Source organism: Microtus ochrogaster, chromosome 7, assembly GCF_000317375.1.
Source record: "Microtus ochrogaster isolate Prairie Vole_2 chromosome 7, MicOch1.0, whole genome shotgun sequence".
In the NCBI taxonomy this organism is placed as follows: domain Eukaryota; kingdom Metazoa; phylum Chordata; class Mammalia; order Rodentia; family Cricetidae; genus Microtus; species Microtus ochrogaster.
The window spans coordinates 70,204,811-70,216,216 of NC_022014.1; the positions used below are offsets into that span (position 1 = coordinate 70,204,811).

Here is an 11,406-nt window from a genome sequence, read left to right on the forward strand (position 1 = left end):
TATTTAGGTGAAAATAGAAGGCCATCCAACAGACACTGACAATTGCTGAAGCAGGTGTATCTGGGCAAAAGGTAGGGGCTTGGAACACAGGCCCATAGGTCATCAAGGTAGGCCACAAACTCTCCAATCACAAGGCCATGGTCCTCCAATCCCCACCAACTTCTGTGGTTTCCCATATGGACTCTGGCCTCTGCCAGGAGTTTACTTTGCCCAGGGAGAAGTTCACAGAGTTCAGGGAGATAAGTAGAGGCTTATCAGCCCTGGCCTTCTGCCTCACCACGAGAACATGCCTGGGCATGCCTGCAGCTGGGACACAAAGGACATCAGTGGGGGAGGAACACCGTGCCAGCAGGTCGAGGAGCCAGGCAGGGTCCAGCATGGCTGTAGCCCGGGGAGGAGGACCGAGGAGACTATCGTGAGGCTTCAGGTATTGCCGTAAGCCCCAAGGAGACACTAACACAGGTCCCTAGGAAATGGGGAGAGGCCTGTGAAGGGGGCAGGAAGAGGACAGGGACTGGAAAGTCGCGGCCCCTGAGGTGGACTCAGTGGGAGTAACCCAGGGGTTCCGAGTCACTCAGAGTCACTACCCCAAAGCCACAGCTCCCCATCCCCACCCCCCTCTCAGACACCCCCTTTTTTGCTTCAGCAACAGTCAAGGCCTCTCACTTCCTGTCATGTCTTAGCTTTGTCCTCCACCTGTCCGATCCTTGTCATTCCTGTCAAACTTTAAAGTAGTTCTCAGGGGCTGGAGAGACAGCTCAGTGAGTGAGACCACTTGCTGAGCAAGCACAAGGGTCTGAGCCTGGGTCCCCAGCACCCATGTAAGAACCGGGCATGACTGAGGGGCTCCAACCCCAATGCCAATTGGTGGGAACAGATGGAAACCCAGAGCCCCTGCCTCAATGTGCTCAATGCAAGCTCCATCTGCTCCACGGTGCTCCTCTGGCCTCTATGTGTGTGTGAGCATGGGTACTTGTGCACACACACACACACACACACACACACACACACACACACAAAATACATGCATAAATAAATAAATGTAATTCAAACAACACAGATGTAAAACCCAATGCAATAATCCACATTAAGATTCAATCCTTGCCTTGCACAGAGTTCAATGACCCATGGGCTGGAGGGATGGCTCAGAGGTTAAGAGCACTGGCTACTCTTCCAGAGGTCCTGAGTTCAATTCCCAGCAACCACAGGGTGGCTCACAACCATCTGTAATGGGATCTGATGCCCTCTTCTGGCGTGCAAGGCACACATATAGACAGAGCACTCCTACACAAAAACAAAACAAACAAACAAAAAACATAGAGTTTAATGACCCTAGGCCTGGGAAGAAAGCTGGCATAAGAATTCTCTAGAAGCATTCAATTTATTTGGACAGCCTCTCTGAGTTTGGTGGGGTCCCTGACCCACATCTGCAAGCAGTGCTCTGGGTACCCAGTTGCCTATAGGCAGCAAGTTAGAGACTGCCTATTGACTGGTGTTTGTTGTTTTTGGTTGCTTAGCAGCTAAACGCCGTAGTGGAGGTGGGGCTAATTCAAAATGGGAGCCCCTGTAGTAGTCTGACTGGCCAGAGATCCCCCACAACATCCCTACAAAGTGCATGGGCACTGAACCTGGGCCCACTGAGAAGACCCAGCCATCGGAGACGGTGTTCATCCTGCATCCCCGACAGCTAGCCTCTGAGGGAATCTGACCCAGGGTGCAGCTGGACTAGTCTTTAGCGTCCTTCCCTGCCATTCTACCTCCGTCTTCTGGGTTCCTGGGCAATTTAGGATGCTTGTCCCCTAGTTCACTTTGTGATTCTGTGGACTGCTCGGTCACCCTTCCAGAAAATTCTCACTGGGCAGAATTAACCAGGCTGGTTTTCTGCTGTGTACAGCCAGTAGCTTAGTTGTCGACCCTCCACCCCTCAGAGGGCTGAACACCAACCTTTGGAAACCTCATCCGTCACCCCTAGCTCCACCCTACACGTTACCAGGAGCACAAACAACCCCAGGGTGCTTGGAGGGTATGAGTCAGCCTGGGCCCAGAGTACCTAGAAAACAGGGCAAAAGGTGTGGCAGGCTGGTGGGATTGTTAACTGGGCTTCCTTAGCGTAGCATTCCACCCTGTGATGACAGTAAGAGGGTGTGGGGTCCTGACTGCTGAGCATCAGAGCTGAGAGCATTACAAAGGCAAAATCCTAACCCTGGAAGGCATTCTCCTGCCCCACCCCAGCCTCAGCATCTGGGTGCTGCAGAGCTCAGGGGACAGAGATACCAAAATCCCAGAATGCCCAAGTATCTCCACATAAACTGGACATGGTGGCTCATACGGTTTGTCTGGAAAGAGAGGGCTTGGGATAACCCAGGCCCCGGGTTCTTACTAGGGGCTGAGAGAAGGTTCTGGAGTCAAAAGAAGCCGAGGGTGAAGCTGAGACCCAGATGGAGCTTGAGCTCCTTGGGTGGACACTGGCAACAATGTATCTGAAGTGGAAAGACACCCGCAAACAATGCTGAGTGAGGCCAGAGGCCATCTTTGTAGATGTTCACCAAGAAAAATGAGTGTCCAAAATCAAGAGCCATCTCCTCATTAGCTAGGATCCCAAGGAGAAGGAGGGCAAAAGCTTTTAGAGTACACCAAGGCAACCCTGAATTTTTCAGAAAATGCTTTCAAACCACACAACACAGGAAAAGGAGACGGAGGTTGAAATTTCCACGGACAGAAAATAAAAATGCTCACGTCCTACTTGGATGGCTTGTCAAGCCTGAATCTACTATAGGGATCCCTACATCCAGGAAAACTTGCTGCTTGCTGCCCCCCCCCCCACACACACACACCGCCCCGTGCCTAAGAAAGCGAAGGTCGAAGAGAACACGAGGAACTGATATAGGGAGATTTATAGAAAGAGAGACTTTGAAGTCTTGGTGAAGGCCTTGTTTCCATTAGGCACCTGCTGTATATCGGGAACCTTGAAAATGCCCAGCGAAGATGCCGGGCACCACGCTCACAATGAGATCCTGCTCTCCGCCCACTCGGACAGCGCCCAGCGCAATGGGAATTCTTATTATTTTGTTGATGAGGGAAGTATTGAATGAGGGCGTCAGAATGCATGCTGCCCACGGGTCTGTTCAAATCACGTAAGATGGCTTACAAAGATGGGTTTCTCGGAGAACCGGGAAAACAGCTCTGGGACTTTAAACCCGAAGGTGGTGTTGGGAGAGGATGAGAGAGGTTCAGGACGGAAGGAATTAACCGCTAGTTCTCGGAGAGAACGCAGGCAGGTATGGTGCGACCCCTCGTGGATGTGAGGGGAATGGCAGCCTGGGGACCGCCTTGCCCCTGGTCCACGTGTGAGTAGGAGGGAGGGGAGGATCAGCGGGGCCCAGAAGAGTAGAGGAGGGGGGCACAGTTGTGTGGAGTTGAAAGCCAACTCGGGCGTTGAACAACAATGTCTATCCCAGGGGATCCAGGTCTAGGGAGGAGCATTCTGGGAAGACGGAGAGAAAGGAAATAGACTTTCACTAAGTGTTGACTATCCACATGGAAAAAAGATACAAAAGCAAAAAATGCCTTTTTTTTTTCCTTTTTGGTAATTTTTTTGTATATCAGTTAAAGATAATTGCCACACAAGCCTGGTGTCCTGTATTTGCCCCCCTAGTACCCAAGCCAGGGAGGAAGGTGAGAAAGGATGCCAGACAATTGTCCTCTGACCTCCGCAGTCAAAACGAAAATGAGATACTTCTTCACACTCCCTTGGAGGCTAGAATTAAAAAGACAGTAAATGCACAGCCGCTCAAGTTGGAGGCTGGGGGCGGGGGGGGGGATGCTAAGGAGAATTTCAAACTATTGCATGCAGAATGTGCCCCAAGGACACTCATGGGGTCACTGCTCCGTCTGGTCCCCGGCTTCACTCTGAGGACCATGTGGAGACGTTCATTGAGAAGAGCCTTCACAAACTCTCCTTGTTCACGTGCAGGTGTGTGCCTCCTTATCTCTACGGGACATGTGAAAACGTGCAGGACGCCTTGGAAGCCGAAAGGAGGGGTCAGATCCCTTGCAACTGGAGTTACAGGTATTTGTGAGCCACCATGTAGGTGCTGGGAACAGAACCCAAGTCCTCTAGAAGAGAAGTGTCCTTAATCACTGAGCCATGTCTCCAGCCCCTCTCTGCTTTAAGATGGACTCTCATGTAGCCCAAACTCATTGTGTAACCAAGGATGGCCTTAAACTTCTAATCCTTCTGCCTCTCTCTACATGCTGTACGAGGTTTCTTTCTCTTGGGCCACCAACCATCTCCCAAATTACGACACAGAGACTTAGTTATAAATACTTGGCATTATCTTTTTTTTTTTTTTGAGATTTATTTATTTATTATGATAAACATTCTGCCTCAATGTATGCCCGCACGCCAGATGAGGGCGCCAGATCTCAGTACAGATGATTGTGAGCCACCATGTGGTTGCTGGGAATTGAACTCAGGACCTCTGGAAGAGCAGCCAGTGCTCTTAACCTCTGAGCCATCTCTCCAGTCCCCACTTGGGCTTATCTTATGCTTGTCCCACTAGCCCTACCTAACAACTTAACCTGTTTCTCTTCATCTACACTTTGCCTCGGAGACTTTTACCTTCTTCCTTCCTGTATATCTTACTTTCACTGCTTCTTGAGTCTGGCTGACAGAAAGCTGCCTGGTTTCTGGCCTCAAGTGTGTCCCTCCCCTTCTCCCTTGTTCCTAGAGTCCTCCTCCTATTTATTCTCCCTGCCTGCCAGCCCCACCTATCCTTCTTCTGCCTAGCTACTGGCCATTCAGCTTTTTATTAGACCCATCAGGGGCCTTAGGCAGGCAAGGAAACAAATGCAACACATCTTTACATTGTTAACAAAGACAACGGAAACAAATGTAACACATCTTTGCGTAGTTAAAATTATATACTACAGGCCGGGCGGTGGTGGCCCACGCCTTTAATCCCAGCACTCGGGAGGCAGAGGCAGGCGGATCTCTGTGAGTTCGAGACCAGCCTGGTCTATAGAGCTAGTTCCAGGATAGGCTCCAAAGCCACAGAGAAACCCTGCCTCGAAAAACCAAAAAAAAAAAAAAATTATATACTACAAAATAAATCTTTTACTTGCTAGATAATTACATTTTAGTAGAGAAAATACTTTTATTGGAGGCTGGAGAGATGGCTCAGACTTTAAGAGCACTGACTGCTCTTTCAGAGGTCCTGAGTTCAATTCTCAGCAACCACATGGTGGCTCACAGCCATCTGTAATGGTGCCCTCTTCTGGCCAGCAAGCATACAGACAGATTATTTATTTATTATGTATACAGCATTCTGCCTACATGTATGCCTGCCCACCAAAAGAGGGCACCAGATCTCATTATAAATGGTTGTGAGCCACCATGTGGGTACTAGAAATTGAACTCAACCTTAACCTCTGAGCCATCTCTCCAACCCTGCTCCCAGGATTTTTATCCTATAATAAAACGTGTGGGGTGCTCGCTTCGGCAGCACATATACTAAAATTGGAACGATACAGAGAAGATTAGCATGGCCCCTGCGCAAGGATGACACGCAAATTCGTGAAGTGTTCCATATTTTTTTGAATTACCGCACCTCAGGAGTTGCGGCGCCTGCATCTGTGGAGCCGCCGGGGTGAAGAGCCACTGTGGTTTTAGTCGTCTAGGTGAGAGTAGCCATATTTGGGGGTCTCAGATCCCGCCGTCCCTGCATTCCAGGTTGCAGCTTCACGCTTCTCACCAAAGGACATGGAAGAAAATGAAAACAGCCAGTCTCCAACAACAAGCTACCAATATCCCAAAGAAACCAGTAAGGAAGCGCCAAAATACAGTACAGAATTCAGGAGAAAGTGTGTCTTCTAGGTTTTCCAGGAAAAGCTTCAAACTGGATTATAGACTAGAAGAAGACGTAACTAAATCGAAGAAAGGAACAGATGGGAGATTTGTTAATCCGTGGCCAAAGTGGAAAAACATCTCTATTCCAGATGTCCTTAGGTGGCTGATAACGGAGAAAGACCACAGCTGTGTCCCAGGCTCCAAAGAGGAACTTGACAAAGAGCTCCCAGTGCTTAAGCCGTATTTTATCAGTGACCCTGAAGAAGCCGGGGTGACCGAGGCTAGCTTACGAGTCACGTGGCTGGGCCACACAACGCTGATGGTGGAGATGGACGAACTCATTTTCCTCACGGACCCCATGTTCAGCTCCCGCGCCTCTCCCTCGCAGTACATGGGTCCCGAAGCGATTCCGCCGCCCCCCGTGTACCATAAGTGAGCTGCCCCCAATAGATGCGGTCCTTATCAGTCACAACCACTACGACCACCTGGACTACGGCTCTGTCCTGGCTCTGAATGAGCTGTTTGGCGATGACCTGGGATGGTTCGTGCCTCTGGGTCTCCTCGACTGGAGGCAGAAATGGGGCTGTGAGAACGTGATCGAGCTGGACTGAGGGGAGGAGAATTGCGTGCCCGGCCACGACAAGGTCACCTTTGTCTTCATGCCTTCCCAACACTGGTGTAAAAGGACCGTCCTGGATGACAACAGGGTCCTGTGGGGCAGCTGGTCTGTGCTGGGGCCTTGGAACCGGTTCTTCTTTGCTGGGGATACTGGCTACTGCCCTGCTTTCAAAGAGATAGGGAAGGGATTTGGGCCCTTCGACCTCGCAGCTATTCCCATTGGAGCATATGAGCCAAGGTGGCTTATGAAATATCAACATGTTGATCCAGAAGACGCTGTAAGGATTCACATCGGTGGGAATTCACTGGGGAACTTTTGCCTTAGCTGATGAGCACTACTTAGAGCCTCCAGCGAAACTGAAGGAAGCTCTAGAGAGATATGGACTTAAGACTGAAGACTTCTTTGTCCTGAAGCGCGGAGAGTCAAGCTACTTGAATATTGATGATAAAGCTTTCGAGTAGACATGAAATGGGACTCTCAGGAAAACAAACGAGAAGACTAAGAACTCGCAAATATTACGCCATTTTTCACGTGGAAACAACTTTCTCAAGTGTGTGTTTTGTTTTGCATCCTAACTTGCCAACTGCCAAGAATCACAGAAACTGTGAGAGTTCAGGGAGGGTCATTCAAGGAACTGTCAGACGTAGACTTAAAGAAATACCAATGACACAAGCATTGCAATATATTATTAATTTTTTTAGCAAAACACTACATTTTAGCGTAGTAGAATTTCTAAGGTTGTGAAAAATGACATTAAAGTTTCCTTTCTTTTTCTGTGATTCAGGGCTTTCTCAAGAAGAGTGGAGCTTACCTACCTACCTAGATTGTTCAGACACACAGCCCTTTCTTATAGTCACCTAGACTGTTCAGACACACATTTTTTTTTTCAAGACAGGGTTTCTCTGTGGTTTTGGAGCCTGTCCTGGAACTAGCTCTTGTAGACCAGGCTAGTCTCGAACTCACAGAGATACGCCTGCCTCTGCCTCCCGAGTGCTGGGATTAAAGGTGTGCGCCACCACTGCCCGACCACACACCCCTTTCTTATATTCATAGAATAAAATGATAATCGTGACTTCAAAAAAAATAAAATGTGTGGATATTTTTGTTGTTGTCTTTGTTTGTTTGTTTTGTGCTTGTTCGCTTGCTTTTTAAGACAGGGTTTCTTCATATGCCTTCACTATCTTAGAACTAGTTGTGTAGACTAGGCTGGGCTCGAACTCACAGAGATCTACCTTCCTCTGCCTCCGGAGTGCTGGGATTAAAGGGTGTGTACCCCACCCGGCTAAAATGTCTTTTTTCATGAATTTAGAACTGTCAGGTGCAATGGTTAATACTATCAGTTTAACAGGAACCAGAAATAACCTGGAGGACACATCTCCCAGCATGCCTGTGAGGAGGTCTCTAGCCTGGGCTAAATAAGGTGTGAAGACTGACCTAGTGCAGGTGGAGGTCCCAGAGTGTATAAAGAGGAGAAAGCTAGCTCAGAGTAAGCATTCCTCTCTCTGCTTCCTGACTGCAGACACAGTGAGCAGCTGCCTCCTGCTGCCATGTCTCCCCCGCCATGAGGGACTGTGCCCTCCACTCACGAGCTGAAATAAGCCCTTCCTTCCTCAAGATTTGCCAGGTTTGTTTTTGTGACAGCAGTGAGAAAAGTTACTACTACACTAAGATAGGAATATACCAGCCAGGCTGGTGGTGCACGCTTCTGAACCCTGCACTTGGGAGACAGAAGCAGGAAGGATCTCTATGAGTATGAGGCCATCCTGGTCTACATAGCAAGTTCCAGGGCAACAACAGCTCCATAGTGCAGCAGTGTCTCAAAAACAAGGTTTAAGATGCGACCTGCATACACAGTGGAGCGAACAGTTAAGACAAGTGCTGAGGAACTGGGAGATGGCTGAGTGCAGAGGAACTGGAGTGCTGAGGAACTGGGAGATGGCTGAGTGCAGAGGCTCTTGGCTGCCAAGCCTGATGATTCCAGCTGGATCCGAGAGCCCACATGAAGGGAAGAGTGATACTTCAAAAATTAAGAAAAACTAAGTCATATAAAACTATCACAGCCTAAAAGCCTTTCTGGCACAGATGTCTGTCTCACTTGGATGATGAGCCTCTGATTTAATTTGGGACATTTTCAGAGAGATCCTTTGATTGTAATAATCTTTGAAGACCTCAGAAAAAAAGTTTTCTAAGTAAAAAAAAAAAAAAAGCAATAGCAATGACATCTTGGTGAGGAGGTAGAAAGTTTGGATCCCCTCCCAACCTCAGTGACAAAGCAGAGTGGCTGTTACTTTGAAAACAGTTTGGCAGCTCCTGAAAACATTAAACATAGGGGCGGTTTTGAACCAAATGCAATTTCTACGTATATATAAGACACTAGTCTGTCTAAAATCTTGTTGGTCATGGTGTGTACACCTTTGATCCCAACACTTGAGATGCAGGAGCAGGATGATCTCTGTGAGTTTGAGTCCAGCCTGGTCCACAGAGTGAGTTCCAGGACAAGCAGAGATACATAGTGATACCTTGTCTTAAAAAGGGGGGGGGCTGGAGAGATGGCTCAGAGGTTAAGAGCATTGCCTGCTCTTCCAAAGGTCCTGAGTTCAATTCCCAGCAACCACATGATGGCTCATAACCATCTGTAATGGGGTCTGGTGCCCTCTTCTGGCCTGCAGGCATACACACAGACAGAATATTGTATACATAATAAATAAATATATTTTAAAAAGGCGAAAACAAAACAAGCAAAACATAGTAGCTATCTAAAGAGTCATTGTAGCTCGAGTAAACATCAGAATGAAATAATCATCCTCGCTGTATCCAGGGTAAACATCAGAACAGCTGGTTTCTAGGAGCACTTAGACCTTGAAGAAATTATCCTAGAAAACAGTGGTTGTTCTCTGTTATCCAGAGAGTCGTTGCTGAAGGAGCTCTACAGTCTATGCGTGGCTTTGATCACTGGACGATCCTGGCACACTTGGTGCAACTTACATTATTGGGCTGCAAACAGTACGCAACAAGGACTAAGGCTGCAGGGTGTGATGTCTTCCTTCTCAAAGGATACAGATTAGATCGGGGCTTTGGTATGAGGAACTTGTTTCACCCCAAAACCAGCTTCTGTGTAACAATCAATAACTACTCCTTTCCACAGCTGTTTGGGGCTCAGTTCATCCAGGGAGGAACTGTTCCTCCCTGCTGACGGAACCTGAATTGCACTTTGGAGTGACCCTCTTTCTTTGGTCACCCCATGAAACACAGAGCATCTGATACCAAAATTTTGTGCAAGGCTGTGGCAGCATTGACCATCATCGCTCAAAATGGAACCGAAACAAATGTCCATCAATTTATGGGAATGTAGTGTTACAAGTGGCGGGGCTGCGTCCCCAGCACCCGGGCCGCCTGCTAGCTTATGCCCCGAAATAATTACATGGACACTGTATGCTTTTAAACACTGCTTGGCCCATTAACTCTAGCCCTTACAGGCTAATTCTCATATCCCGATCAAACCATCTCTAATAATCTGTGTAGCATCAGTCTTACCGGGAAGATTCTAGCCTACGTCCATGATGGGTCGGAGTTCATTGCATCTGCCTCAGAGAGCAGAGCTCTCACGTCTGCCCAGGAGAGGGGAGCATGGTGTCTCTGAGCTCACTTCCTTTTCCTCCCCGCATTCTGTTCTGTTTACTCCACCCACCTATGTTCTAACCTATCAGGGCAAGCAGTTTCTTTATTTAATTAACCAATGACCTTCCTCCATCATGGGAAGAAAATACTGATCCAAACTGTAGTGGGGATGAGCCTTGAAAACACTACGCAGAGTAAGGAGTCAGACCCAGAACATTACATCTCACTCCAGTGACAGGAAGTGTCCAGAACAGACAAATCCATAGGTTCAGAGAGTAGATGACATGTTATTAGGATGAGGAAGGGAAATGACACGTGACAGGTAATAAAGAATACACACAGGGTATTATTTCAGAGTGATGAAACAAGATCTCAGGTAATGTCGCACAATGCCGTCCATGCATTAGGGAAAAAATACTTTTAAATGGGTCAGTATGGGCTGGAGGGCTAGCTCAGTGGTAGAGAGCTAGCCCAACATGCCTGTGACTCCAAGTTTGATCCCTGACACTGCAAAATACATCAAGCAAAGTTCATGGTGTAAAAATCACCTTAGAGGGGCTGGAGAAATGGCTCAGTGGTTAAGAGCACTGACTGCTCTTCCAGAGGACCCAGGTTCAATTCCCAGCACCCACATGGCAGCTCACAACTGTCATGAAGATCCAGTTGCAGGGGATCTGACACCTTTACACCAATGCACATAAAATAAAGTTAAATAAACCATAAAAATATTTAAAAAAAATCACCTTAGAAAAATTTTTTTGAAGACAGTGCTGCCTGTCCTGAAACTAAGTAAACTAGGCTGGCCTCAAACTCACAGAGATCTGCCTGCCTCTACCTCTGTTGGAATTAAAAGGGTGTGCCACCATACCTTGATAAGAATTTTGTTCTTGCAGAGGACCGAAGACCTAAGTTCAGTCTCCAGAGTGGCTCACAACTACCTGTAACTCTAGCTCAAAGGGATCTGATGCCTCTGGCCTCTGTGGACCCTACAGTCCCATGCACAGATGCACACAAACACACACACAGTCAAAATTAAAACAAAGCTTTAAAAATGTGTGTGCTTCCGTGTGCATGCATGGAGACAGAAGAGGATACTAGAGTGTTCTCTTGTCCTTCCGTGTGCATGGAGACAGAAGAGGATACTAGAGTGTTCTCTTGTCCTTCCGTGTGCATGGAGACAGAAGAGGATACTAGAGTGTTCTCTTGTCCTTCCATGTGCATGGAGACAGAGAGGATACTAGAGTGTTCTCCTGTCCTTCCGTGTGCATGCATGGAGACAGAAGAGGATACACACAGACAGAATATTGTATACATAATAAAT

The 11,406-nt window shown here is 47.9% G+C and overlaps 1 non-coding gene and 1 pseudogene across 1 annotated transcript; both read left to right on the forward strand.

The window, feature by feature from the left end:
* Positions 1 to 5,488: 5,488 nt before the first annotated feature.
* On the forward strand, positions 5,489 to 5,595 carry LOC113456424. Its single transcript, XR_003377235.1, has one exon. It is a non-coding gene; the product is annotated as a U6 spliceosomal RNA (small nuclear RNA).
* Positions 5,596 to 5,712: 117 nt separating this feature from the next.
* Positions 5,713 to 6,928, forward strand: LOC101995141 (annotated as a pseudogene).
* The last annotated feature ends 4,478 nt before the right edge of the window (positions 6,929 to 11,406 follow it).